General features: G+C 45.9%; 1 protein-coding gene across 2 annotated transcripts in view; it reads left to right on the forward strand.

The window, feature by feature from the left end:
- IGF1R (insulin like growth factor 1 receptor) overlaps positions 1 to 26355 on the forward strand; it is a 181934-nt gene that overhangs the window by 53634 nt on the left and 101945 nt on the right. The window lies entirely within an intron of this gene.

The raw sequence follows: 26355 nt of genomic DNA on the forward strand, positions 1-26355 counted from the left end.
GACGGAGCGGCCGAAGCGGTCTGCTTCCGCCGTCCGGAGCCTCGCGGCTGGGCTCGGCGCTGCGGCGTGGGGTGTCATCCGCTGTCTGAGCACCATCTTTCAGTTTACACAAAGAAAGCCTAGTTCAGCAACGCAACAGATGAGTTCAGCCAGCAAAATTTTTATCAATGTACTGAGAACACATCCAAACAAGTAGAGAAACAATGGGCTTTTTGTGGCGCGCGGGTGATAAACAGCTCGCTGTTCTGCTGTGGCTTGCAAGCGCCGTAGTAGGATCGCTCTCCGGCGCTGTCGCTTGCTGTTTTCTCGTCCGACGCACCTGGACTGACTCTGGTCTAGCCTGGCTGTGCCACCAGAGTCTAGGGCTGGGCGCTGCTGAACAGTGCGCTGCAAAGGTTTCCTTAGCGATCTGTCGTATCCTTATTTACATGGGAGAATCTGCTTGAAATGTAGGGAAAAGGGGGGGGTGGTTGTTGAAAGCAGTTATTTTTTAGGAAAATTGGGCCAATTTGAGAATTACTGGCACTGTAGATATTCACTTCATTTTGTTCTGTTTTTGAGTGTGATTTATGGGAAGGGCAAACTGCTGGATGGCGAGGAGGAAATTGTTTTCCCGTGTTAGTTGCTCCTCCTTCCCCTGAATAAGGTAGGATAGCATTACCATTTCCACACGCCAGCAACATGTAAGATTGCAAACTTCTTTAGGCAGCGCTTGCGGAGTTGTGTGCAAGACTACTAAATTCCCCTCATCTTCCTGCCAAAAATAGAAACCTCTAAAAATATACTAAGCGTTCCAATGCTTGTGAGCACCAGCGTGCTAAGCTGTAACGTTTTGCAGTTTAAGAGTAATGTTGTACATGTGCCGTGGGCATATCTGGGTTCTTGTTCTGCAGGCACGCTACCGTGCGCTGTTACTCGGTCAGATCTCGTAAGAAAGTAGGGTCAGGCCGCGTCAGTCCTGGAAGGGAGAGCTTCAAAGAAACATAAACGTTGGAAGAGTTGGGTAGATTGAAATTGCTATTTTATCTTTAATTAGTGATGCTGCAGCTTAGAAGTGCAGGTATTGTTCTATTCTAAATGCTATCTTTTTGACTGAAAATTCAGTGGAGATCTTCACTGCTTGAGTTGGCACTTATCTATGGTACTTTTTCCTCTAGAATTACAGAAGCTAAATGCAAGTGTTTTTTTCAGTTTAATACCGTGGTTGTATTGGCTTTGTAGCCTTATCTATAATGTAGTATTAATCATTATTAGAACAGCTGCTGTGCTGCACCCGAGAAACGGGTGCAAACGGTGATATTGTTTGCGAAGCATGTTGGGATGCTTGGAAATGAAAAGCACTTTATAAACATGTTACTTAGATCAGGCAGTCTGTTTATTAAGTAATTGAGCCCTATACTACAGGATATTGTTCTGAAAGAAGAAATTAGGATGAGAATGATAGTTTTGCAAAAAGAGAATATTACCCACTCCATGTAAAACAGAAATTTGAGGTTGGAGGGTGCTTTTACATGAGCATCATGTTAAAACTCTGCGGAATGGTGCCTTTGCACATTGCCTCGTGTCCTTTTTTGAAACCCTGAAATGCTGGAAGTCATGTGTAATTAAAAAAGGTCATTGCAAATCAGTGCAAGTAAAAACAGCAAAAACTTGTTGTTCTTACATAGAGCATGAATTTTGTTAGAAGATGCCTAAAGCATTTGGATTTCAGATTTGCAAGCAAACAATACTGTTTGCTTCAAACTATTAAATATTTTTCAAATTAGTGTTATTTAACCTGGCATTTTCTTGAAGTCATTAAGAAAGCATCTGTTGAGCTAAAAGAATTTTTTCTTCCTTCAAGTCTAAACCTCACATTAGTTTTCTTGGATTCGTATACTCATAGTAGCTGTTAAGATGTCTTGAATTTTGAAATGCACTAATAAATTTAATCTTTGTAGTTGGGAGCAATTTAAGAAAAATGAAGAGGAAGAAAAAAAAAAGCATTGTTTTTCCGACTTTGCCCCACCCGCCACAAGATAAATTCAGCGTTGAATCTGAATTTGGGGATTGTGTGGAAAGTAGCAGAACTTCATCTGGACTGATCTTTTATTTAAAACAAATGCTGAAATAATGACAGCTGTGGAGCCCTTTGGCCTTATGGAAGTCTATCGGTTTGGTTAAGCACAAACGCAGTGAGATAAAAGATTAGAAATATTAACAGTGTAAGCTGTTTTATCTATGGAGTTGGCAAAGCTCTTGGGTTTGGTAGGAGTAAGGACCTGCACAATGTTATGTCTGTATTTGAAGACTCAAGACCTAATCTGATTTAGAAGTATCAAACAGAGAAGGAAAATTTCCTTGTGTGGACTTCCTGAGCAGCTGCAAAAAGATGACGTGTTAATTCCTTATTAATAAAGTTAAGTCCTCTACCAGAAAAGGTGGTTTCTTGGGTTGGTAGCACTCAGTGGAAGCGTCAGACTGGCCTTCTGCTGGAAGAAGCTGGAAACAGCGGTGAAAATATTTTATGCCTGTGTCTACTTAAATTTGGCATTAAAGTGAAGCCCATAGTTAATGAGATAAAAATGCTTTTCAAAGTGTCTTTTAAATAAATGTAAATATGTGCGGCAAACTTCTGTTTGTTTGTATAAGCAAATATGGAAAGGTGGAAGAGTGAGAAGCTCCGTGTCTTGTGCACAGAGTCGTGCTGGTGACGCAGAGCGACAGGTAATCCAGGACCATGGAGGAAGGGCTAAATAACCTGAAGTGGTCAGACAGACATATGTAACTTAAAAATTGAAGTACATGTGTCCTTGAATGTGATTTGGGGGATGGGGAGGAGGGACAGAGCTGGTGCATGGTTAGCCCTTGGTTGGAGCTGGTGTTCCTCCCGCCAGCCGGGTGGGAGAGCCACGGGTCAGTGTTTCCCAAGGTGGGGCTGGGGTGGGCTTATCTGTTGCTCAGAGTCACGGTTACGCTGAAACCCTCCAGCTGCTATAACTGTGAAGAAAACCTTAAAAATGTGAATGAGCTAGAATCAGCTGCATGAGATCTTGATGGGTGTCTTTTTTTCTTGGGTCCCAATTTGAATTCTGTGGGTTTTGTCTTACATGGGGCCACAGCTGCTGCTGATCTTGGGAAAAGGGTGAGTGTTCGGAGGGGTGGGCTTGGCAGAGCACCTGAGGACTCTCTAGTAGGGTCTGAAAGTGTGAGACTTGTATGAGTGTTACTGTGGGGTGGGGGTGGTCGGTGTTTGGTTTTTGGGTTTTTTTTTTTTAAACAGAGCTTCCAAAAGTTTGGAAATGATGAGAAAGACCAATAATTAGTTAAGATGTTTCATAGGTCTTAGAGGGAATTGCCTTGAAGAGGATGCCAGGCATCACCCTGAAGCACAGCTGTACAGGGATGGCAAAGCTTTTATTTATTACTGCCTTTCTCAGTAGCGTGGCTGGCTTAAATGCCTCCTTGCCCTCCACCTGCCTCTGTGCCCGGGCGATTGTTTACGGGACCGGGCAGCGACTGGGAGCAGAGACCTCCTTCGGGGTTAAAAATAACTTGGTCCCGAAAAATAAACAGTATTTTTAACCTGGATCAAGTTTCCTGAGCCAGGACACTGTGCAGCCCTGCAGACACTTGTAGTGACACAGCCGAGACGCTGCTGCGGGGGTTCTTGGGTACAGCTGGGCCCTTGAGCCAGGCCTTAGCGATACCCGGAGTGCGGTAGGCTTGGCAGGCAGGAGCGCACCCGTTGCTACTGTTTCCCAGGTCTGCGGCAGAGGGACAGACTTCATGGACGTGAGGAGCCTCTGAGTGCGCTCAGCACCACGGTATTTTTTGAGGGCCAGCTTTGGCGTTTTACACGACCGGAGTAGGAAAGCCGCCTTCGGAATGCTGGGAAGCCCCTGTTTGGAGGCTTCTGTACCCTGCTACAGAGCAGAGCTTAAACGAGGATGCTTTCAGCCCAGAAAGCTTTCCAAAGCCCACATCTCAAACTGTTATCATCTGTAATAACGTTTAAACTCTCAAGCCACTGTTAAATCATTTTGCGAACCTCTGTAAATGTCTGGGTTTACCCTTGCTGTGAAGGGCAGTACATCCACAGTAGCTGTATAGCGTTGTTAGGGGCTGGTGAGAGCTGACAGCATACTTCAGGTTTCTTCCTTAATCCTGAACGTGTAGTTTTAGTATATTTTGGGAGAATTTAATGGAACGTTTAACTAGCTCTTCTCCCTGCATGTTTCAGTTGTTTTTACAGTTAATGTGAAGGATTAAACTAGCGTGGAGGAGAAAACGTAGTTCTGTTGCTTCCAGCAGATGAACGCGCTCGCCAGTGTTTCCCTGCTCTGTAGTCATACAGGTCCCATGTTTGAGGGCTTGAGGTAGCAGCAGCTGGGAGGGGAGGTAGATTTGTAGAGGGGAGGTGGAGAAAGAATTGCAGGACCTCAAAAAATGTGAAGAGGAATCAGTCCAAATAAAATGTTGGAAGGAATTTTAATAATTCTTTTGTTAAATTTCTACTTAGAAGAAGAGTAGGAATCTCCATTTTGTTAATGAAGTGGCATGTTTTACTTTATCATTTAGCTAATAAAGCATATTACTCAATAAGCAAAAAAACCTCTCTTTGAATACTGAAACTTTTTAGGGGAATGATTTGGGGAGCATCCAGCTTTCAGTGAGAGAGAGAAACAGTATAACGCGGAGAGTCGCCAAATGTCGCTCTATGTGTTGCATCCTCTTCTGGTGCAGGATGGATCTCTGTTCGAAAGGTAGGAGGATGCTGTTAAAGGCCTGTCGAGCGGGACGGCATACCAGGCCTTCTAGAGATGTCCGTCGGCTGCCAGTGCTGTGTGTGCCGCTCGGTGGAGACCTTCAGCCTAAGTGCGTGTCCACCACTCGGTTGGATGTGCCGGTTCATTAGCTGTCTGTCTCTTCTCTCCTCTCGCTCTTGGTGGCTTCTTTTTATAAAAGTCTTCCACTTCCTACAAAAAAATGTATCGTACTACCTTCTAGTACCAGCGGTGTTAGAGAAACAACCTACGTGTCTCAGACTCACTTCTAGCAGGTACAAATTGGCATCCTTTTGAAGCAAACACGTCTCATTTTTATATCCAGCAAGAGGAAAATCCCAATTGCCTTGAACTACAAAGAAAATGGAGGGGGCTGTTGCTAGTGAATGAATTGCATCCTCCCTGTCACTTGTGAACTCTGCTGGAGAGCTTGCTGGGTTGTTCTGCTTTTAGGGTTGAACATGAGAAGGTTTGGTTTTATGGGAGACTCATCTGCAGTGATGAGTAGCACAGGATGCCCCAGGCGGGGGAACTTCTGAAAGAGACTTTCTGTGGGTCAGTATCTGGGTATAATCCGAGTCTTTGGGGCTTTAATTTTTATGATTGCCATATTTTTCTAAGCTTAATTTTTCCTTTTATTTATAACTTTTCCTTTTATTAAAAAGTAGCTCCGTCCTCTTTTGTTACAGTTGAAAGATATGTGGCCTGTTGGCTGTAGCATGGTATCACAGGCATATGTTTAAGTAACCACTTTTAAGAACTGCTGTTTATCTTCTAGCTCGGTAGAGGTCTGTGATGATTTCAAACAGGTATCCTGATTTCACGCTCCCTCCTATTTTTTAGGAAAGAAAAAATAAATTCTAATTGCTGAAAATCCTTGTGCGTAAAAACCAAAACCGTCCACGCTATTTGTTTCTGAATGTCTGTTGTTGAAAGAAAGTGTGTGTTGAATATAGCTCTTAAAATGTGAGACAAAACCTTCAGTGTGTATGTGGGGGGGAAAACTGTTTGTTTGGAGATCAGTGCACCCTGGAGAAGAAAGTTATTGTGATAGTATTAGAATAAATAATGTCCTCCTCTGGTGGGGTTTTGTTTGTGTCTTTCTAATTAGTATGGTTCCTTGGGGGCTCGTTGCTTCTGGAGTTTGCCCTGTATGGGTTTACAATAAGGGTGCGCAAGGATTTTTTATTTATTTTAACTTCTTTCAGAAGATTCCCGCGTCCCACAACAGACTTCTACAACTGATGGATGCGGCACTGGCTACCAGTGCAAAGGAGAATTTCTTCTCAATTATTCCATTCCTAGAGGTGCTTAGGTGAAGTGGATGAAACCCTTTTGCAAAGAAAAGGTTTCTAAGAGTGAGTGGTGTCCGACAGGGCCACCTTGCAAGCGCGAGGCAAATCCTGTGTCATTGCAAGCTCTTTTTGCTGGAGTGAGTTAGTATAACTTTTTCAGTTCATACGAGCTTTCTCTCTTGGTAATTACTGACGATGAGAAATGATTACAGCAACTAGAAAAACGTAATTCTGGAAGTTGTGCCCCATTTGTTTGGGGAATGTGGTCTCCATTTATCCCAGGAATAAATTCCGCTTCTGCCCGTAACTGTAGGGAGGTGGGGGCAGTGCAGCGACTCCTGCCCGGTGCCGTGTCTACGTCTGTGGGCTGGACGGGGGTAACGTGCTGCCAGTTACACGACTGTCCTTGACTTGGTTGTCATAAAGCCGTTGCATTTTTCATCCTTTTTTGTTGTTTTTATTAAACAGAAAAATCATGCCCGCAAGCACGGCTGCCAGCGCCGCGCTCCTGTGCTCTGTCCCCTGCCTCCGAGACCAGCGCCAGCTCGTGCCGTCGGCTAAGTGGGGCTGCGCGGAGGCTTCAGCGGGGGCACAGCCGCGTTGCTCTCGGGGAAGCCCCGGGCTCGGGGATGGCTGGTGTGATTCCTTTTCATGTCGAATCCTGCTGCTTCTGTTGAATGCAGAGCTGGAGAAGTCCCTGCTTCGCGGCATCTCCGAGCTGTGCGTGGCGGGGAGGGAGAGAAGCCACCTGGTTCAGCATGACGGTAAACCCACGGCGCTGCAAGCAGCAGCACCGAAAGACACCGTGATATTTCAGCACTGATAATCACAAGGTTTTTCTAAAGTGCGTATGTGGTTAGCACCAGATACGTCGTACCTCCAGGTCACCGTGACATTCGTACCTTGAGAGAGCTGTGCAGCTGCAGAGCTCGCAGCGGCTGTACGTAGAGCGCGTGTGTGTGTGTATCCTCGTTTCCCCGCGCCTGTAGTGTCAGGCCAGAAGAGATCTAGATTGCAGTGAGATAAGTTTTCTCAAGGCTCCAGTACCTTTCTTGTACTTTGAAGGGGATGGAGAAAAATCATAGGGTATTGGGATGGTGTCTTTCACTTAGAAATGAGAATATTGCAGTTTGCGTAGCAGGGTTCAGAGCAGAGACATGGCCTCATCTGTCCTTGGCGGATGCAGAGCTCGTTCTGCGTGCTGCTCGCAGCCCGAGATGTAACCGTTCTGTCTGTGACCCAGTGTGGGCTGTTTTTTTTTTCCCTTTTTATAAGAACAGTACAGTTTGCTTTCCTTGCGTGACTCCCCCGTCGGTAACCTGCGATCCAGCGGTCCTTTTCAGGATGATGTTCCCTGGAGGCCTCGTGCAGAAATCCCCTCCTGCGGCGTCGCATGCGGCGTGCCCCTGCGGCGGCCGCGCTTCGGCGATCGTGTAAATAACCAGCGCTTTTTGGATCCTGTTGACGGAGGTACTGTAGAAATACCCATAACATTGCTGCTGCTCGAATCCTGCCCTTGAGAGCAAGAATGTTTATGGACTCTTAGTCCTATTCTTTCGGTCTCGCATTCCTCAGTAAATAGCAGTATGTGAGTGTAAAATACCGCTTGGGGTTTGGGTAAGGAAATGCATGGGAGGCCCGGATGTATTAACGGGAGTGCTTTCGCTCTGCGGCCTGTGCAGCGACCGGCCCTGCCTCTTGTGCAGGGAGAGCAGGCTGCGAGGGCTGCTTGCGGCGCTGTGCCGCGGCTCGTTGATGCACATCGAGTGCTTCAAGTTCTCGTCTTTCCTCCCTCTGGAAAAGAAACACCCCTCTGTTCTTGCTCTTTTCATCCAGAATCAAATAACATAAATCTGTGATTTTTATCGACTGGATGGATGGTTGGAGCTCTGCCGCGTATAGTGCTGTCTGTAACAAAATACCCCGGAGTTGATCCTTTCTCCTCTCCAACAGTAATGAGGGGGGTTGACTTAAGGCAGGAAGCCTCTTCCCATCCTTCCCTGATAATCTAGTCAGCTTGGAAGAGCTTAATCACTGCGGCCTGGTTAGAAATGTTTACTGCGTGCCTTCGGGGAAGAGCTCCAGCACTTACTGCCCCTCCTTGTTTTTCCTGCTTTCGAAGCTTAGTGCTGTCACTCCGCAGGAATTCCTCCTGCCCTGTTCCCCCTGCCCCGTTCCCCCTCCTCTCCTGTGCTCCCGTTTCCTATCGCGCCCTTATCTGCGGTGACAAGACTGCAGTGACCAGCTGATTAGGATTTGGGTGGCCACTCTCCCTGCCTTGCCATGTGACTTCATTTTGAGAGCAAATTCTGGTCATAAATGAAAATTATTGCAGTTCTTGCTGACTCTCTGGCTGTTTGAATTCTGCTTGAGAAGCCAGATAACTGCTTTTGGATAAGAACCCTTTTTAAAAAAAAAAAAAAAAAAAAGGTTGGGCCTTCCAAATTGTATGCCTTTCTGGTGGTTGAGTATGGGAGCATGAAACGTCTCCCTGCCGTTACCATTAATGTAAGTTCAAGCATATTCAGTCTCCTGTGGCTGTGATGCTGACCGAAGTTGTCTTAGTCAGTGCAGAGGACACAGTTAATTGATGCTGGCATGATTAAGACAGTTGCCTCTGATAGTTTAGTTCATTGCCTTCCCTTTAATCATGTAAAGGTCCGAAGACACGCTTATATTTATATATATATATACACACACACACACACACACATATATATATATATATATATATATATATATATATATATATATATATATATATATATACACACACACACACACACGTATGTATGTATGTATTTTTTAAAGCTACTCTTTTTTTGGTTGATGTACTAAAACAAGCATAGCCTGTGTGGAGGATGTTGGTCTCTATGCAGTCTGCAAGGCCAGCTCTCCAGGGGCCGTAATCTCCCGAGGCTAGGTTTGAGGGCGCTCATCATCCCTTATCTAGCAAGGAATGAGAGAGACCCACTGCTAAGTGATACTGAAAATCCACAGGCAAAGAGTTCAGTCTGCTCTCCGGACGTGCACCAGGGAGGGAGAAGGAAAACACAGAACACATCAGCCTTTTTTTTTCTTTTTGGTCAGAAAATGTTACTGTCTTTGAAGGCTCCGGTTTCACAAACTCATAAGGGAGGATGACGTTTGGTCTGCAGTTTTTCCCCCCTGTGGATGTTAAGGGCTTTGAGCAGTTAGTGCCACATCATGGTAAAATACGTTTGAAATCTCTCCAAGGGTTACGCCTTACCTGGAAGGTTACTGAGGTGGACTTGGAGGTTGTCCTTCTGGTGCAAACTTGAGGCATGTATTACAACAGTTAAGTTTACACTATCGCCTGTCCCTGCCAGATTGGTAGGTCAAATAGGTAGCAGGAAGCTGCGGCTTTCCATGGGTTTCGGTCTCACTTGGGCCGGAGCTGGTGGCCTCTGGTCTCAGTGCAGACGGGTGGGTGCCGTGTCCTCCGAGCACTGGAGTAAGGCACTCTTCAGTCTTCTCCTTTCTTAGATAAGCTCAAGAGGTCATCATCAAGCATTTTGCTTCTAAAATATCTATAGGTTCAGGTTTGGGCCTTTTATATGAACAGTACGCTATCCAGGCTTAACCCTGTAAGCCATGATATTTACTAGTCACTTGATAAACGTCTTTTAAATGCTCAGGAACGTCATTAGCTTACGCTGCTGTGTTGTCTTGTCGAAATCAGATGTCTTCAGCAGTCCAGGGAGTAGCTAGAAATGGGCAACCTGCGTGTAGCTGAGGGAAATGTCGCTGGCTGTTGCGGGGATCTCAGCGATATCATTTTTCTCTTTCTTAATGAAGCATTAAGGCTAGTTTACATAGTGATAAATATAATAATTATTGTAGCTATGGCTGTGTGCCTGAGATGCCTTGAAAGCTGAACGTGAACTCTTTTTAATGACATCGTAATGGTCTTTAGAAGTGTTACAGATTTTATAATGTTATCTATAATAAATAGTACACATTATTTTGCAGTGGACTTGTACAATTCAACAGTGTGTATACATAGAAATAACTTATCTTTCATGCTTTGAGAAACTAATTTTTTCCCCGAGAACTTTCTCTGGTTAGGCAGCCTCCCACGGCAGCGATGCCCTGCACGGGGAGTGAAGTGTACTGCGGATACGGTAGCTTTGCTGAGGAAAGAATATGTGTTTGTGGAAGGGGAAGATGAGATGAAAAAGACATACTAGGCTTTGGAGAGTAAGTGAGGTGCCCTGCTCTTTTCGGTAACAGATTTCTGTGCGTTAATTTCTGTTTTGTAAATAATACATTTCCCAGGAAGGCACGCAGGCTGACCACAGCGTGGCTTCCTTCCCGGCTGCCTCTTAAAGCTCTCCAGGGAAACAATCTCTAGCAAGCGCGAGATGCTTGTTTGTGGATTCTGCTTCCCTTGGCAAACTACGGCTCTTTTCACTTTGGGTCCCGTTCCCGCGTTCCTGGCAAGAGTCAGACATTTAACGGCAGGAAGCAGCAGGAAGCTGTTGCACCCAGATGCATCAGGCAAGAGCAAAGCTTTTAAGCTTTTTTTTTTCTCCTTTGCTTATTCCATCAAGTTTAACAAGTTTCTACATCCTTTTAGTTCAAGCTCTTGAGTTTTTAATACTAATTTTACTCCCCAAAGAATCTGCACCAGAATAATTTGCTGCAGAGCTGAGCTGAATCCTGTGTGGTCCCACCTCCCTCCAAGCTTGAGGATAAGGGTTTTGAGCAGCCCTACTAGGATGCAGGGGTTAAGCAAGAGGTAATGGTTGAACTATTAGTATGTGTCTAGAACAGAATATTGCAACCATAGCAACTACAAGTGAGACAATGTTAAGAAATCAGTGATTATTTTTTAAATCTTATGCCAAATTTATAGAGCTCTCTGAAAAATAAGAAGAGAGCAAATAATGAGAGAATACTTTCATTTCTGGTGACTTCCAGAACCATGACTTCAGCGGAGGAGTCACCTGCTTGCTTTGCTCACCTTTATGCCTTCCTGCATGGTTGCCGTAATTCCCCTTTCCAAACGGGGCCTTCAGTATCTCTTGCCCGTTTGCACCTGCAGCTGGGGAGCAGTACTTACCTGGCTGCCTTAGAGGGAAGAAGAAAAAAATTGTCATCCAATGAAGCAAAGGTTGACAGCTGCGTTAAAGCCCTTTTTTGCTGAAGCACGATGTTTCCTTCTGTAGGATTAGGCCTGACGCAACCTTCTAAGCGTGAATTTTGACATGCCTTGTGGAGCTCACCACAAACCATTTGTTATATTTACGTTCTTGGATGTACCATGCTCTGTAGTGTAGGCTTGTACCGTATGTGCACGCAACTTTGTTTTAGATATTTGAAAAGAAATATGCATATAATGTGCATGTCACTTTTTATTTAAATAACATTTTGTTGTGTACAAAGGTGATTAATTTAGTGAAAGGTTTCCTTTCTTTCGTGTCTTAATTATTCTCTGTCACCCCGAAGACTGCTAATTTACAGAGCTGAGTAATTCTGGGCTGGTAGTCGTTGATCATGTCTGATGTTACTGTTTTAATTGTTGCTTATACTTTATTTCTAGACTTAACCGAAGACTTCTCTGGTCAGCATAACGCCCAGTTTCTGTTCAATTGCAGTGTTCAGTATGCTGAAACACTGTGATGGATGTGGAGATTTCTCGTCTTCCCCGAGATGACCAGAAAAGCTAGGCGCATACTCTGTCCCGCTGCGCTGAGCGCTGCTCTGCACTGCTGGCCTCTCCTCCTCGCGTGGCTCTGCAGCTCCACAGGCAGAAGCATGCTAGAAACAAACGGTTTTGCTTTGTCCCTTTGCACTCTTGCTGCGAGTTGGCGTGCTGTAAGGTGATGCCAGCACCTCCCCTTCCTAATGAACTGAAAAACGTTTTTTCTGTTTGCTTGGTGGAAATTCCAGCGAGTTCCTTCGGGCAGTTTTAAATGGACTCCGGTGTTTGGGAAAGGTTCTCATCCTTAGCAGTGCTTCACACTTTGCAAACTCCCAGTTCCTGTCCTTTGGCTGCTGGACAGCCGGTGCTAGCACAGTAAGGTGGCAGTGGGGGGTTGGCACCCTAAGGTGGAGTATTGCTCTTGAGCATGGTGAAAGATCTGCTTTGAGCAGGATTAAATTTCAAAGAGGAACATGTCTGTCTGTGTACCTGCCGAGGGCTGTCCTTGTGCTCTGCTCACTGACTGTTCTTTCCTTCTCAATGGGTGCTTTGCACAGATGCTGACCTGCCCCTGTAGATTGACTTGTAGGCTTTGATATAATTTCCTAAAAGTCACTTTGAACAGAAGTTGGAAGCACCGGTCTTGAGTTTGCCACCGGCACGTGACCTTACCTTGCTGAGCCCTGCTTCTTCTCTTGTAAAGCAGGAGCATCCAGCGTTACAAAGTGTGTAGAGGTTCCCTCGAGGAACCTGCCTCTTTACACCTTAAGCCTTTCCTGGAAAGGGGGAATATGCTGGTGGGGAGCAACACCAACACTTCCCCTACCTAGTGTGCTTCAAAGATTTTGCTAAACAGAACAGCAGCCTTTCCCAGGCGGATGTTTTCAGATTGTGAGCTCACATGTAAAATGCAAGTTCTTGCAAGTGAAGATCTTGTTTTCTAGAGACACCAGCAGGCATTTCCCTTTCCAGTGCTCTAGGGTGACCGCGTGCTTTGGTCGTTGTGGAAAAACAAGCTATGTGGATGGGAATGAATGCTAGATTTGTTCTTGCTGCTATTAGCAGCAAATGGATACTCCGTTTGCACGCGTAGCTGCTCTCTGCCCTCGGACGTCACCCTCCTTGCTGCGTGCTTAGGTTGTCACGAGTCGGTGAGGCTTCTGACTGCACGGGGCCTTCGCTTCCTTATTCCGGTGATTTATTTTACTTTCCTGTTAAGTGGAAAAAATAATAGAAAGTATGGAGAATGAGGCACAAGCATGCGGAGTAGCTGTGGGCTGCGCTGGAGCTCACCTGCGCTCCGTGGCACGTGTCGAGGGCGACCACGCAGCTGCATCCCCGCTCCTAGGAGCGTGCGTTGGTCCAAGGGACGGGAACGGGTGCAGCCACGGCCCCTGAAATGCAGGGGCGAGTATGCACAAGTACTGATGGGGCTGGAAAAGGGAACGGGACGGGAGATGTCAAGTTGCTGCAGCAGCTTGCACGGAAACGGGGTGGTCTAGTGGTTCACGCGCAGGGCTGGAGGCCAGGCTCAGGGTTGGGATGGACCGTATACCTTCTGTGACCTCAAGTCAGTCACTTAATCTCAGTAATCTTACTTTACGGTTTGCTTTCCTGTTTAAAGCAGGAGTGATAGTGTTAGCCTCTGCCATCTCTCTCAGGTGTGTTAGGATTAGCGGGTTAAATTTAGTTAAGACATGTCAGACAGGAATAGGAGATAAGTGTAATAAAAATGCTGCTGTTACCGAAATACCACCTAGGAGTAATCTTCTTGATAACGCTTGCCAAGTCCAAGCCTGCTTTAGAAAGAAAAACGTCAAAGTTAGAACAGTTTCAGGCAAAGCAGATACTCTAATGTTGGAAGTTTCTAAGTCGTGCTGATGTATCGATGATTGCTGCCTCTTAAAACCAGCAAACAGAGGCTTGGTAGGAAGCAAAATAGTCCGTATATGAAGTGAAGCATCACTTTAAGGCTCCTAACAACGTGTTAAAATGATGGTTATATCGTGGAGGCCAAGCGTGTGTGTTGGTAGGAAGACGACAGGTTGCAGCTGAGCCGGAGGGACCTCAAGCTGCGTGGAGCTCGGCGCAGGGCTGCTGCGGGGCGGGCCGCGCTCCCGCATCCCCTTACCTCGAGCTCCGGCCGTCTGGCACAGATCCTGTTTCCCTTCGGACACCTTGCTGCTGAGGGTTAACTGTCAGTGGAAACTTCAGCCCTCTAAACTGGCTATGTCTGGCTTTGCCAAGCTCTATAATGAGTTTTCAAAGGCGATGATTTTCCCTGCTGTATTTTTTTTTTTTTTAAAGACTTTTGAAGAAGCCCTTGTTGGGCAGTAGTATGGAGGGAATTGCCACCTCTGCTCCCTCCTTTTCTGGATGCTTTTAAAAGGCAGGGTATGTTTTAGTAATTCAGAAGTAGTTAATGTACAGGGACAAAATCTCTAGAAGTTGATTTATTGCTCCAGTTTTTAAGTAGTATAACATGGGAAACTCAAAGTAGTTAGGGGATTACATGAGGATTCACTTAAAAACACAAGAAACGGAGAGGCAGGGATGAAGTTTGGCCTGTGGCTCTGACTGGGGGTCTGAAACTGTCCGTGTGCGAGCTTTTGCCTGGCGTGGAGGGGTGTCTGTGCGTGCCGGCTGGTCCGCGTCGGCGGGCGATGCGGAGTTGCTGTCCCGTCTCCTCGCACAGCGGGAGGCTGAAACGAAAACTTCCCGTTGTTAAACTCGGGCTTAGCAAATTCCTTAGAAATACAGGTGAGGAATGTGCTTTCTGCTGGATATGTTCAAAGGAAACTTTTGGTAAATGAATTTCTCAAGCTTTTATGAGAGCACCTAGGTTATTAAATCTTCTAGCCTGAAACAATCGGCACCTGCAAAAAGTCACTTCAATAGTATGCTTGTTCCAGTAAAACAAAAAACAAACTGCCACAGTTGGTTGTAGGAGAATTATGAAGGGACGTGTTCTGTGTGTAACCTGGGGGCCTGGCAGTGGTTTTAAATGGAGAAGGTGACGCAAACTCGTGCTCTTGTTGTTGCAATGCTGCTGTGCTGGAGCAGAGCGCCTGTGCGTGTTGTCTGTCCTGGCCGTGGGATGCCGCAGGATCTGTGCGGATGAGGAGAGTCATAAAGATGAAAGTTTTAGTCCTGGTCGCAATTCTCTCAGTATGGTGTTTTGGGTTTTTTTTTTTTTGCAAATTACTCTTCTCCCAAGGTTTCCCCCCACTATAATTTTAATATCGCAGGTAAAGGCTGCTGGCGGTGAGTTCAGTGTAGGTCCTGCCAGCGCGTGGGCAGGAGAGCCGGTGGGGCGTGCTCTGCCCCCGGGCCTGCTGCCCCCCCCCTGCCCCCCGCGCCCCGTAACGCCGAGTGCCTTCAGGTTTGCGCCTGTAGTAGCTGCTCGGTGGGAGCGTGGGAAGTCGGGATGGAAAGCTCCCTTCGCGCTTGAAACTCGTTGTAACTGGTGCTGGAAAAGAGCACGGCAGAGCGGCACGCGGTGGGCAGCCGACACGGTGGAGTCGCTGAGCTTTCTTCAAAATAATAAGAAAAAAAATCCATAAGCAGTGCTGTTTTCTTCCTTCTGGCCACCTTGTTCTTGGGGCACCCCTCAGCTCAAAATACAACTGCTCTTAGTAAATAAATAAAGAAAGAAAACCAGTTTGTATCAAGCTTTGACTGAAGTAGGGGAAAACCTTAGCAGAACTTCACCAGAGCATAATGTGAAAAGAATTTTAAAGCAGCTGGAATAGTTTTCAGAAGTCAGTAGGCTTAAGCATTTTAATATGAACCGAATATTGAAAATTAGCAGCTGGTTTTGCATCGGTTTGGCTTGTACGCATTTGCTTCTCTGGGAAGGCTGTGTTTTGCGAGGAGGGTTTAGGAATAGGGAGCGGATTAGGGGTAGGTAACCTGGCGGCTGAACGTGTCCCCCCTCAGTTCCCTTTTGGGGGAATTGCGGCGAGGGAGGCGGCAGGAAAGCGGGAGGACGAAGCGGCACTTGCAGCCTTTGCAGGCTGAGGCCAGGGCGGCGGCCTCCTGTGATGGAGGTTTTTTTTTTTTTTTTTTTTTAATATATATTTTAAAGACTGGGCTTTAAAAGGTGTATCACTCGCTGATTTTGAGCTTAAAATGCTTCAAGTTTTGCAGATGCGAAGAGAAGGCAGTGCCGTTTGAGGCGAGCCCTTCCCGAGAGCAGCAGCGTCCCTGCTGCGGGCTGGTCCCCGCGTCCCTGCTGCGGGCACCTGGCTCCTCTGTCACTTAGCGGTGCCTCTCCTGAAAGCTGCTGGTGTCGGTTTGGGGATAATGAAGGGGGAAGAGGATTTGGGATTAAAATTACTTGCTGCCTGGTGTGTGCTATAGATAGCTGTGAAATAGCGCAGTTTGTTCAGGGACAGCTTTGCTACCTGGAAATAGAAAATAATCCAGGAGCAAAGCTGTGTCCCGCCATGCAAATTTTGTAAATAAAGGTAAGGCGCCTTGTCTGGGAGCAGGGGCGAATCTGCCAGTGCAGGGCAGCCTCCGCTTCCGCGCGTGGCTGGCCGAGCCCCTGCTCGCAGCCCTGTGTGTTTAAAAAAATAAAATTGCAGATTGCAAACAAAAATCCAACAAATAAAATTGTGGGGTTGATGGAAGATCTTTAAACTTGTTGCTAATAATGTGACAGCTCCAGGCTGCACAGGGTAAAGGGCCTGCAGTGATGCATGGCCCTCTCTTGGCCTCCGGTCCCCTGCCTGCGAGGCGGCAGCTCTGGATACCTGCAACTCTGCAGCTCCAATAACTGCAATTCTGAGTAATATTTTTCCTGTATTGAAACCTACGGTTTGCTTTTGAAGTTATGGATGTTTTTCTTGGGGAAAAGTACTGTTTGCTTTGCCTTGTGTTGCTGATAAAGATGTGGAGTTCAAACAGGAATAGTTTGTTTAAATTTATTTTTGTAATGAAATATTAATTTAACTTTGTAATGGTTGACTGGCCAGAATCTAAACTTTGAACTGGTGATAGCCTGTAAACCTTGGGAATTACGGTTGTTAAAAGGGTCACTGTCAATTTAGTGTTAGCGTTTATTTAATTAAAAAGAAAAAGCAGTGGAATTACAAACCCCGATATGAATAAGATTTATTTATTAATCAGAAGTTGTCGTTTTATATCCTCATCCCTGGAGGGATCAGCAGCACGGAACTAGGATGCTTTTGCAACTGGAAAGTGAAACTGAGATTTTTGTTTTTTCTTTAAACCATTCAACTTTACTGAAAAGCAGGAGAAAAAGCAGAAGTGATGAAAAGCATCTGAACTGCATTTCAAGTCTTCGTTGTGACAATTGATTAAAAAACGGTAATTAATTACAGAAAATAATAATCACAACATTTGCATTCAAGAATTAAGTGTTTAATAGCATTATTATTATATAGTTTAATGTTTTTGTGTGTTTTCATTCTCTTAGAGTAAGGTATCAATTTGATCTAAACAAAAAATCATCTACCTATGCTGAATGATTAATCCAGTGCTTGAAAATGTTTCTTTCTTCCAAACAACACCTTGCTTTTGGAAGGAGAATCTAAAACTGGAGGCATCACAGCTCTTTCTGCGCTGAAGCTGGTGGCTTCGTGTCTTGTGAAATGACTCGTCCGAGGCCGGTCAGTGGCACGGCTCTGATGCTGCCTTGGCCGCGGCCGTGCCGCGTGCCTTGCCGAGCGCCGGCCAGAGCCCTGCGGGCTGCACCTCCCCGAGAACCTTGTTTAAAAACAAAGTAAACATACACAATTAAACTTTTCCATTATCATTTTATTCTGGGTATTATTTGAATTTTGAACAGACTCTTCATTGAGCAAATGTAGAAAGTATCGCAGATTTATTTTGCGATCTGGCTGCCTGCTGGGTTTTCTTGTCGAGATGTTGCAAAGCTTTTTCTCGCTCTTTGCTTGTCTGAAACTAAAATCTTCAGCTACAGAATTCGTTCTCAGATTTTTGCATAGAAGAAAGGAAAATGTATTGACTTGCAACGCATAGATGTGTTCTCCACTGACATTTAAAGTCAGCATAGTCTTTAAAGCATCAAAGATGCTGGTACCAGAATTTTAATACGTTGCTAGACATAGGGTTAAAGGGTAAATTTTCCTTGCCGTACAGACAGCTTGTAAGAGGGCTCGTGAAAAGCTAATGCACAAGATGAATATAAACCTTTTTCCTTCATTTCCTCTCTGAGTGTCCAAGTTATTGATTTGCATCTCCTCCTGGGAGAAGGATGCAGCAGGAGGAGAGCGTACGGATAGGAGTGACTCTCATCTTGCCGGCTCACAGTGATTCGGGGCAGTTCGGTAACGCGGTGAAGTGCCGCGCATTTGGAAGCTGTGCCGGCAGCGCGGCTCCCTGCCTCGCTCCTGCCCCGGCGCTTCCACGGTTCTCCCTTCTGTCTGCAAAAAGTTGCTGAGATATTCCCCTCGCCTTTTACACCTTACTGTAGTGACCTCATTCCCCTTAAAACATGGGTATATGGAATCCAGTTGCTTCACATTTACAATAGCAAGGGTTTTTTTTTCAGACCCAGGTAAATGGTTATGGAAATGTCTCTAAGTGCGTCAGATGCCATTTCAACCCTTTGCTAGAGCAGCAGTTGGAGCAACAGTTGGGAACGCTTGGGAGCATACCTGATGGCTGTAGTCACTTGGATGTTGCATTTTTGTTGCTGGAGAGATAAGCAGAGGTTTTAGATAGCTAGTAAGCTGTGCTGTACCGAAGTGATGGTTTTGAATTCCCCTTTAAAGCGGTGCTGGGCTTTTGAAGCCCACACAACAGAAAATATTAACGAAGTGTGCTCTTCTGAAACCTTTCGCTTGCTGTTGGAAGAAGCTCTGTCTGGTGTTACTAAAAGAGACAGAAGCAGACTATAAATACATGTTTTTTGGAGTTTAAGTCCTTTGTGTATTGGCGAAGACTCTTGCCCATAAGCAGTGGGAGCTTTTTGCATTAGGCTGAATCTGTCTGCTGAGAGGGGACAGAATATGTCCCGCGTACTGAAGCCTCTTCATTGCTCCGTGGAGGCAAAGGGGTTTGGGATCCCCCACCTGAACCTCTGCCCTCCGGTTTCATACCTCGCTTGGCCGCTGGGTCTTTCCTGGCAGCCCGGAGTGGCTCGGGCAGCCTCGCTGCTTCCCGGAGGGCTTCCCGAGGGGTCTGCCGGGGGCTCGGCGAGAGGAGCCTCCGTGGCTCCTCTGCTGTTTCCTGATGACTTGCCAACAGTAAAATTCTTCCTGCTTCCAAGGGGATAAAACCTTTTCTCCCCCACCCACTTTCCTGGCCGGTCGCATCTGAGCTGCCGAGTGCTTGTTCTTTCATCCTTTTGCTGTAATTCTGTTTCACCTTTCTCGCATTGGTTTTATTTCCCCTCCTGCCCCATCCATACAGTTTAGACTAGAGTGTTTAAATTTTGCCAGATCTCTCATGGCCAGAGGACTATTTGTATGTGCTTCAAAATGAATCAAGCACAGAACAGAAGTCCTTCAACTGAAAAGCAGTGCTCCAGATGGTAACGTTTTGCTGACCTTGAGTCTACCTAATCGCCTCTATCCCGGAGATGCCATTTCAGCTTCTGCTGCCTGGGGAGCTAGCTTTCTTCCCAAAACTGATTTCTCACTTTTGGAGGCTTCTCGCTGCTACAAGAGTAGTTGGCGTTTGCACCCTGCGTCCTTTCGCCCCGGTCCCGTTGGAATAGTTGAGGTTTCTGACCTCTGTGTTGCAGCCGGTGGTGTCACTGGTGGCTTGTGATCAGCCCTTTCCCCCGCAGAGCACAGGTAGCCTCCGGTTCAGCGGTGCTGCTGCTGCTGCTTGTGTGTTGCTGACCAGAACACAAGATACTCAAATGCATCCTTTTACTTCACAGATGGAATATATTATGGTCATATATGTGTATATATGTATAATGTTATATGTAAATAACTGATTTTTTTTTTTGTATGTAGCTTCCAGATCCTTGCTTTAGAAATGAGAGAAAAGCCTATAGCTGTTTTCTGCTGTCTAGTTGTGGTCTGTAGCGTGTGCTCTTTTATTGTCTGGTTATTGTAGATCAAGTGGTATTTTGACTGCAACTCCAACAGCTTTATGATAATTACTTTTATTGTTAAAAGTAATTTATGCTACTTTTGAATAAGCAATACAAATATGATCTTTGGTGTGGCAGAAGAGCCAAAACTGAGGAGAAGTTAACTTGTGGTGGTGGCTCGGGCCGTGATTAGATCTAAGGAGGTGGAGATACTACTAGCTGCAGCGTATTTCAGGCTTCTGGATTTCCCAGAGCTTTGAAGTGAAGGACAATAAAGTGCAGCATGTGGAAAAAATTTTCAGGACAGCCAATCTGTTACTTGTCAATAAATCTTTGAAAACGTGTCGACACGGCTGACAACGATCTAGATGGTAGTCCAAGTATTGCCGAGCTCCCAGGCTCTGACGGGGACGGGATTTAGGTTAGTCTTCTCCTCCACCTCGTGCGTCAGGAGGTGCAGGCAGTGGTTGGCTGCCTGCGTAGCTTGACTTTTACGTTGACTTAGGGCTTGTTGATACCCGTACAGAAGCAACCTATTTTTTACTTCATCTAAAACCACACACAGGCAGTGTGTTTGTTATCAGATAGCAGTGCTGATATTTCGGGTATAGGATCAATGTGCTTTTTCTACCTGTTTTTCAAAGTGCCGATTCCTGTCTCTCATAGTGCTCAGAAGAGCCTTTGAAAGCTTGAGACCTGACTTCTGTAAGTCTTCTGTGGCTTTTGAAAAGCTTGAACTTGAACGTATGGTTGTGCATCTCGGAACTATCAGTTGTTTGCAACTCATATTGCTCAGTATTGCTTCCTTTTTCCATTAACAATTTCTTTCTGTAGCTGTAATTAGTATGTAGCCTGATATTGTGTATTATTTGGTGATGATACCCTCAGTAGTCCACCTAATTCTTTACAAGTAAGGACTCGTGGCATGGGGGGGAGTAGGTGGCAGCTTGTTAGTTAAATTAGTTTTTTTTGTAGTAGCATTGCATATTCTCTCTCTCTCTATTTATTTATTTTTTTTGCAAACTGAAACTACCTTTTGTAATCTCAGCATCACTGAGTCGCAGCAAGCCGAGCAGCTGCTAGCGTCTGCTCAGCAGAGACCTGCTGCTGCCAGAAATTGGGCTGATAATGATGAGCAGCGCAACAGTGTAATTAAGGTCATATTAACTACAACAGCTCCTCCTACTTCAAACATCAAAATCCAGGAAAACCTGCTGCTGCCTAGGGAGGTCTGAATCTTTGCCTTGGAAAAAAGGCAGAAGTTCAGAGACATTTAAGTTGTTCATGAAGGGATGTTTCATACAAACCTCCTGAAGTTTGAGGGCAACACCTTCCACGTGACATTGCTGGAGGTACTGCTTGAGCACAAACCACACAAACCTGCCCTGTGCTGGAGCAGCTGGAAGGGTTTTGCTTCCTCTGCTTCTGCAGTTGGAGGACTGGATGGATAAGCTGTGATCTAGCGTGTGCCGTGGTGGGGAGAGTGGCTGGGTGAGACTTTGAGATCCAGGAGGTTCCTTCCAGCCTCGATATTTTTTCTGCATTTCTGAGGTACAGTTTAGGAAGCACACTTAAAAATAGTGTCAGTAAAAGCTGACAGCATCGATTGTGTTGTCCAAAGGGAAGTATGCTCTGTTCAGGAGATGCTTGAGGAATACAGAAATAAAAGCTTGAAGTGAAGTTGCGTGTGGTGTAGGCATGCTATAGGAGGAGGAGGACATTCACTTGGTCCACTTCTGCTGCAAAGGGCTTGTGCTATCAGGTGCAACATCTTTGGAAGAACTATTGTCTTCTAATCTTCTCCAAACGTCAGATATGATTACTCTTCTGCATTGAGTTTATGATCTGTAACTTATGTTAAAATCTGAGCATCATAATAGTTTTAGGCAGGGAGCTATTCTGAAAGCTTTTAATGTATTTGGCTTCTTAACTTAAGTGGCAGATCTTTAAACCAAAGAATTTCAGTTGAAAATGCTTTTGGGTAAGATTTTATGGAGTAACTTACAGCCCAGAGCGAGTCCTATGGAGCTAAGCAATAAACTTAGGGCTCATAATGCAAATTCTTAGCCATAACAACATTAGTGGTGGTTGTTAAATTGGAATATAGCTCTTGAAAAATGTTTCTTGGTAATAGGCATATTTTAGGCTTTTTTAAAATCAGCTGCTCTCCCTGATACTGTGCCTTGGCTGAGGAAACTTAAACGCACTTAAGGATTTGGAAGAAATTCCTTGAGCTATTGCACTGGTGGCATCACACAGACCTCGTGCTGCTGCAGTAAGGTATTTGCAGTGGTTTGGGAGCCGAGTGTGTCTGACGACATGGAAGTCTTACCGCAGCCTGACACAGGGCCACGTTGTCTTGCGAGGGCAAAACGACCAGCTGCTCCGCGCGAGCCCTCCCCGTGCAGCCCCTGAGCACGAGCCCGTGCCTCCTGCCGCGCCGCTCGCCCTTCTCTGCGCCGGATCCCGTCCGGTCCGAAGCAGCGGCTTGAAATTACGCAGTACCACGCTGTGTCTGCGGTCTCGCTTTCTGTTTTCTGCAGTGAAAAATGGCCATCTCAGAAGTGTTTGGAAATCTAATAGGCAGAAAACACTTTTGTATCCTCAGAAAAAGCTGGGTCGATGTGCTTCGCTTTCAGTCTTTAATTTCTTTGAATGAGAAGTAATAGGTTGTTGACTGAAAGTTTGTGTAACGCTTGGGGGAGCAGGTTTCTGAGATGTATTAATTGTGCAGTTCTTGGCTTTCTTGCACTTTTTTTGAAACTTCAGAGACAGATTTCTGCATTAAAAAAGCAGTTTCTGCGTGAAAATCTGAGTGTTGTCTCTGAAAGGCTTGTGGTGTCTCCTCGGAGTCGCTGCTTTCACGAAGAGCTACATAGGATTTTTGCTTGGTGTTATTTGGCAGCTGAAATGTGAGCTCTGCTCTGGATGCTGATGGAAAAGCCTGTTGCGTTGCACCTCTCTGCATAAAGGTGGTGTTTGCTGCTTACCAGAGGTATAGAATATTTATGTACCAAGGACTTTTTTAATGAAACACATCTGTGGATCAGTCTGTGTTTATGCATTTTCTTAGTTTCGGGGTGTGGTTGTAGCAGAAGCCTCACCTAGCCAGACCTGAACTCGGGATGCTTGTTTGCCCTTAGGGCAGAGGTCTGCGCGTTGCTGCTGTCCCAAAGGGCTTCCTCCTAGCGCCACTGATGCGCGCGTCGGGTTTGAGCAGGCTGTGATGGGGAGGAAGGAGGGAGGCAGCGAATGTGGTGCCCTCTTGTTTTTCTGTCATGCAGGTGGAGAGGAGCGGAGGAGCCTGTCCTCCTCCTCCTCCTCTTCCTCCTCCTCCTCCACTGCTGAGGCAACTGTGGCCAAGGTTTGCTGAGCAGGCGCGAGCAGAGTGTTTTGGAGGGCAGAGCAGCTTCAAATGAAGGCAGCGAAGCACCGTGCCCAGAGAAGCCTGGGGAAGGTCTGCCCTTGGACGTACTCTTGCTATTGCTGCTAGTTTGGGGTAAAACTGGTTTATGGTGATTACAAAAGCTATCGTATGTAGCAGACCGTTCTCAAGGCAAATGGGAAGATGGATCCCAGCCCCGGTGCGTCTTCCGTTTTGCTGGATGTTGAACCACAGCACGCTGAGGTGTTAAGCCATGATGAGGGGGAGGGATGAAGTATTACACTAGGGGTATGATCTGCCTCCCATAGGCACCTCCAGACCTTGGCAGCTCAGCAGAGGCGAGCTATCTGCATGTGCATCATGTGTGGGATGTCCAGCGACTTGTGGTTGACGTGAGAGAAGTCTTGAAGAGGAATTTGCGCAATTAGATAGTGACTGGACAAGCAGAAGCAAGCGTCATCTGTGAGATGGACTAGGAGGAAACAGGGATGCCTGGGGACTTGGTGCAAGAGTCTAGAAGTGTAGAAAATTCATCTGAAAGTTGGCAGGTGAACATAATCCTGCTACAGAGTGGAAGTAGCTCTCTACCAGCATTAGGAAATGCCACGAAGAGAGCAAGGTGGCTTTGTCACCGCTGGGTTTAGTCTGCTGCTGTCATACACAGCAGAATCATTCAGCCGAGAGCTTCAAACAGCGCAGAAAAAGGAACGGATTTGCTAACATTTGTCTTCAGCAAACGCTTTAAGACTGTACCCAGCTTCAGATTTGAGGAGCGTAGTGGTATCAGCTGGGGAGTCCAGGTGAGGGAGGATGGAGTTCGGCTGGCGTGGGCCGTCTCCGACGGGAGACACGTGCCCACTCTGCAGAGGGGCTCTGCTTCTCGTGTTCCCCTCTCGGCTGCGCGGGGCAGTTCAGTGAGTTTTGCACTGAGGCACGCCAAGTGCTCACGTCGGTGCTTTTAGATCCCCTGGCAGTGCCTGCAGTCTCATTTATCGGTGCAACCTTAAAGTACCAGCTACAGGTGATAAGGAGTGGACTGACAGCGAGTGAAAAGGCTGTGAAGTGCAAGAACATTACAGTTCTCTGTGCCGCAGTTAAATTGATGACGTGTTTGAGATAAAACGGAGCTGTCTTAAGTCATAGCTGGACCAGGAATGTGTGGGTGCTGCGCCGGGGTTCAGCGTGTTATGGACACGGCCAAGAGCCGGCACTGGCTGCCGGGGAGCGCGGTACCTGATGCTCCGTGTAGCCTGGCCGGGGTTTTGTGGAGAAGTCCTGCTTCCCAAACGTACACCTTTCCATCCTGATGTTTGTTGCCAGTGTGACAGGAAACACGAAGTCACTACTTTCGTCCTCAGTTGCTAAATCTTTGCAAACGAAAATATTCTGTGCTTATATTGGGGGGAGGAGAGGTAGGTGGCTTTATTTCAAGTGTAGTTGATGGTCCAGATTTTCTTGTAGGCTACAGAAGAGACTGCGTGAAGGCCGTCTGATCACAGCACACACACAGAGGGAAACTCCTTTCCTTTCCTTTTCTCCTTGTATCTTGTCTTTTTTTTTTTTTTTTATTTTTTTCCTCCTGCCAAAGTGAACATAATATGATTTGTAGTAGTTACTTTTTGGACAAACTCATCTGAAATGAAACCCAAATGTCGTTGCGAGCTTTGCCGGCAGGACTGGGGTTGTGAGTATACATCCTGTGCATTACTTCATTCTGCTCTCTTGTGAGAACTTCGATCGTGGGGAAACTGCAAGAGGTGACGTAGTGCCGTTGAAATCGAAGAGGTATGTATAAACGCTGTTTTACTAGGCATAAGCCTGTGTCCAGCCGGGATAATGGACTTTGAGTAGTCTCTTCCCACCTATAAAAGAGAAAAGAAAACAACGTGGGCTTCCTGGCTAGATGCAAATTAGTATTTCTGGTGAATACTAAATTTCAGGTAATAACATTCATGCACCATTTGCATTTTGTACTTAAGACAGGAATAAACATTTTTTTATGGGATGTGTGAGTAACTCTGTTAAGTTCAGTTTACCATTTTCAAAAAAGAAGAGCAAAACTGGGTCACAATGTCCATAAGGAATCCAAGAAAGAGTTAAATCTTTCAGATATTTTGAGTCCTGCAGCTGCCGGACCCCTAACTGAAAACGCTGGCTGTGTGTTGTGCTGAGAGAAAATGAGAAAGTTGTCTCTGTTATTAAATGTCATCTTAGACCTTGGTGGATTGTTGAGATTTGAGACCAAGCTTCCTCTTTTGAGATATGATCACTAGCTCATATAGTTTGTGGCTTCTGGTCTTTTTGTATCGGAGATTTTAAGTTAGCTATAGGGCACTGGGAAGTGTTTTGTGGCTTGCGATGTTTGGGTACATGTGAAGTGGTATTTGTTGGACCCTTCTGGACTGGAAGCCTGTCTTGGAGCTGCTTGAGGCTGTGGAGGATTGAGGTGGAGAGAGGCACGGACCATTGCGGATTGTCATAGTCTTCGTATTCCACTGAAAATATGAATAGAGTGGGATATCCCAGCACTTAAAAGAATGGCACCGTGCTCCAAAGTGTGCAGGGTTTTTTTGTTTGGATGGTTTGTAACCTGCTTGGGCTATTTCATTTATCCCCCAGTCTGTCCAGAGACTTTCTCTCATCGTGTGATATCTTTGCCAAAGAATTAATTTCAGGGCAGACGCACAAAATTTAAGGAAAATTGGGCAACTTTCTTCTTACTAGGTTGTTTCCTAACAAGACGTACCCTGCAGCAGTGACCAGAGGTTTGTAAGCCCTACCGAGAAGCTCCAAGCCGGTACTGCAAAGCGAGTCAGTCGTGGTGGTGGTTTTGTTTCTCTTAAAAGCTGTTCTTTGATTGTAAGGCGTGACATTGCTTTGTTCATTGAGAAGCAGTGATAAGAGGTATATAAATATTTAGTTATTACTTTTTATCATGTGGTCAGCGCACAATAGCTTAGCTCAAGGCACGCGGCCTTGTGTATCGAGAAAGTGTAACTGTTTGGTGTGTGTCTTGGCCAAACAAAAAATTCAGTCTAGACGAATGAGGCCAAACAAGCAGCTAAACAGGCACTACCCCCAAATTTCTCCCTTACTGGTTTTAAAGTAACAATGCAGGAATGTGTTTTGCTTAGCAAATTGTGCTTGCGGAGGCACAGATGATGCACACGAGTTCAGTATTGCAGTTCTGCTCCAGGAATTTT

The sequence above is a fragment of the Dromaius novaehollandiae genome, chromosome 10, assembly GCF_036370855.1.
Source record: "Dromaius novaehollandiae isolate bDroNov1 chromosome 10, bDroNov1.hap1, whole genome shotgun sequence".
Classification (NCBI taxonomy): Eukaryota; Metazoa; Chordata; class Aves; order Casuariiformes; family Dromaiidae; genus Dromaius; species Dromaius novaehollandiae.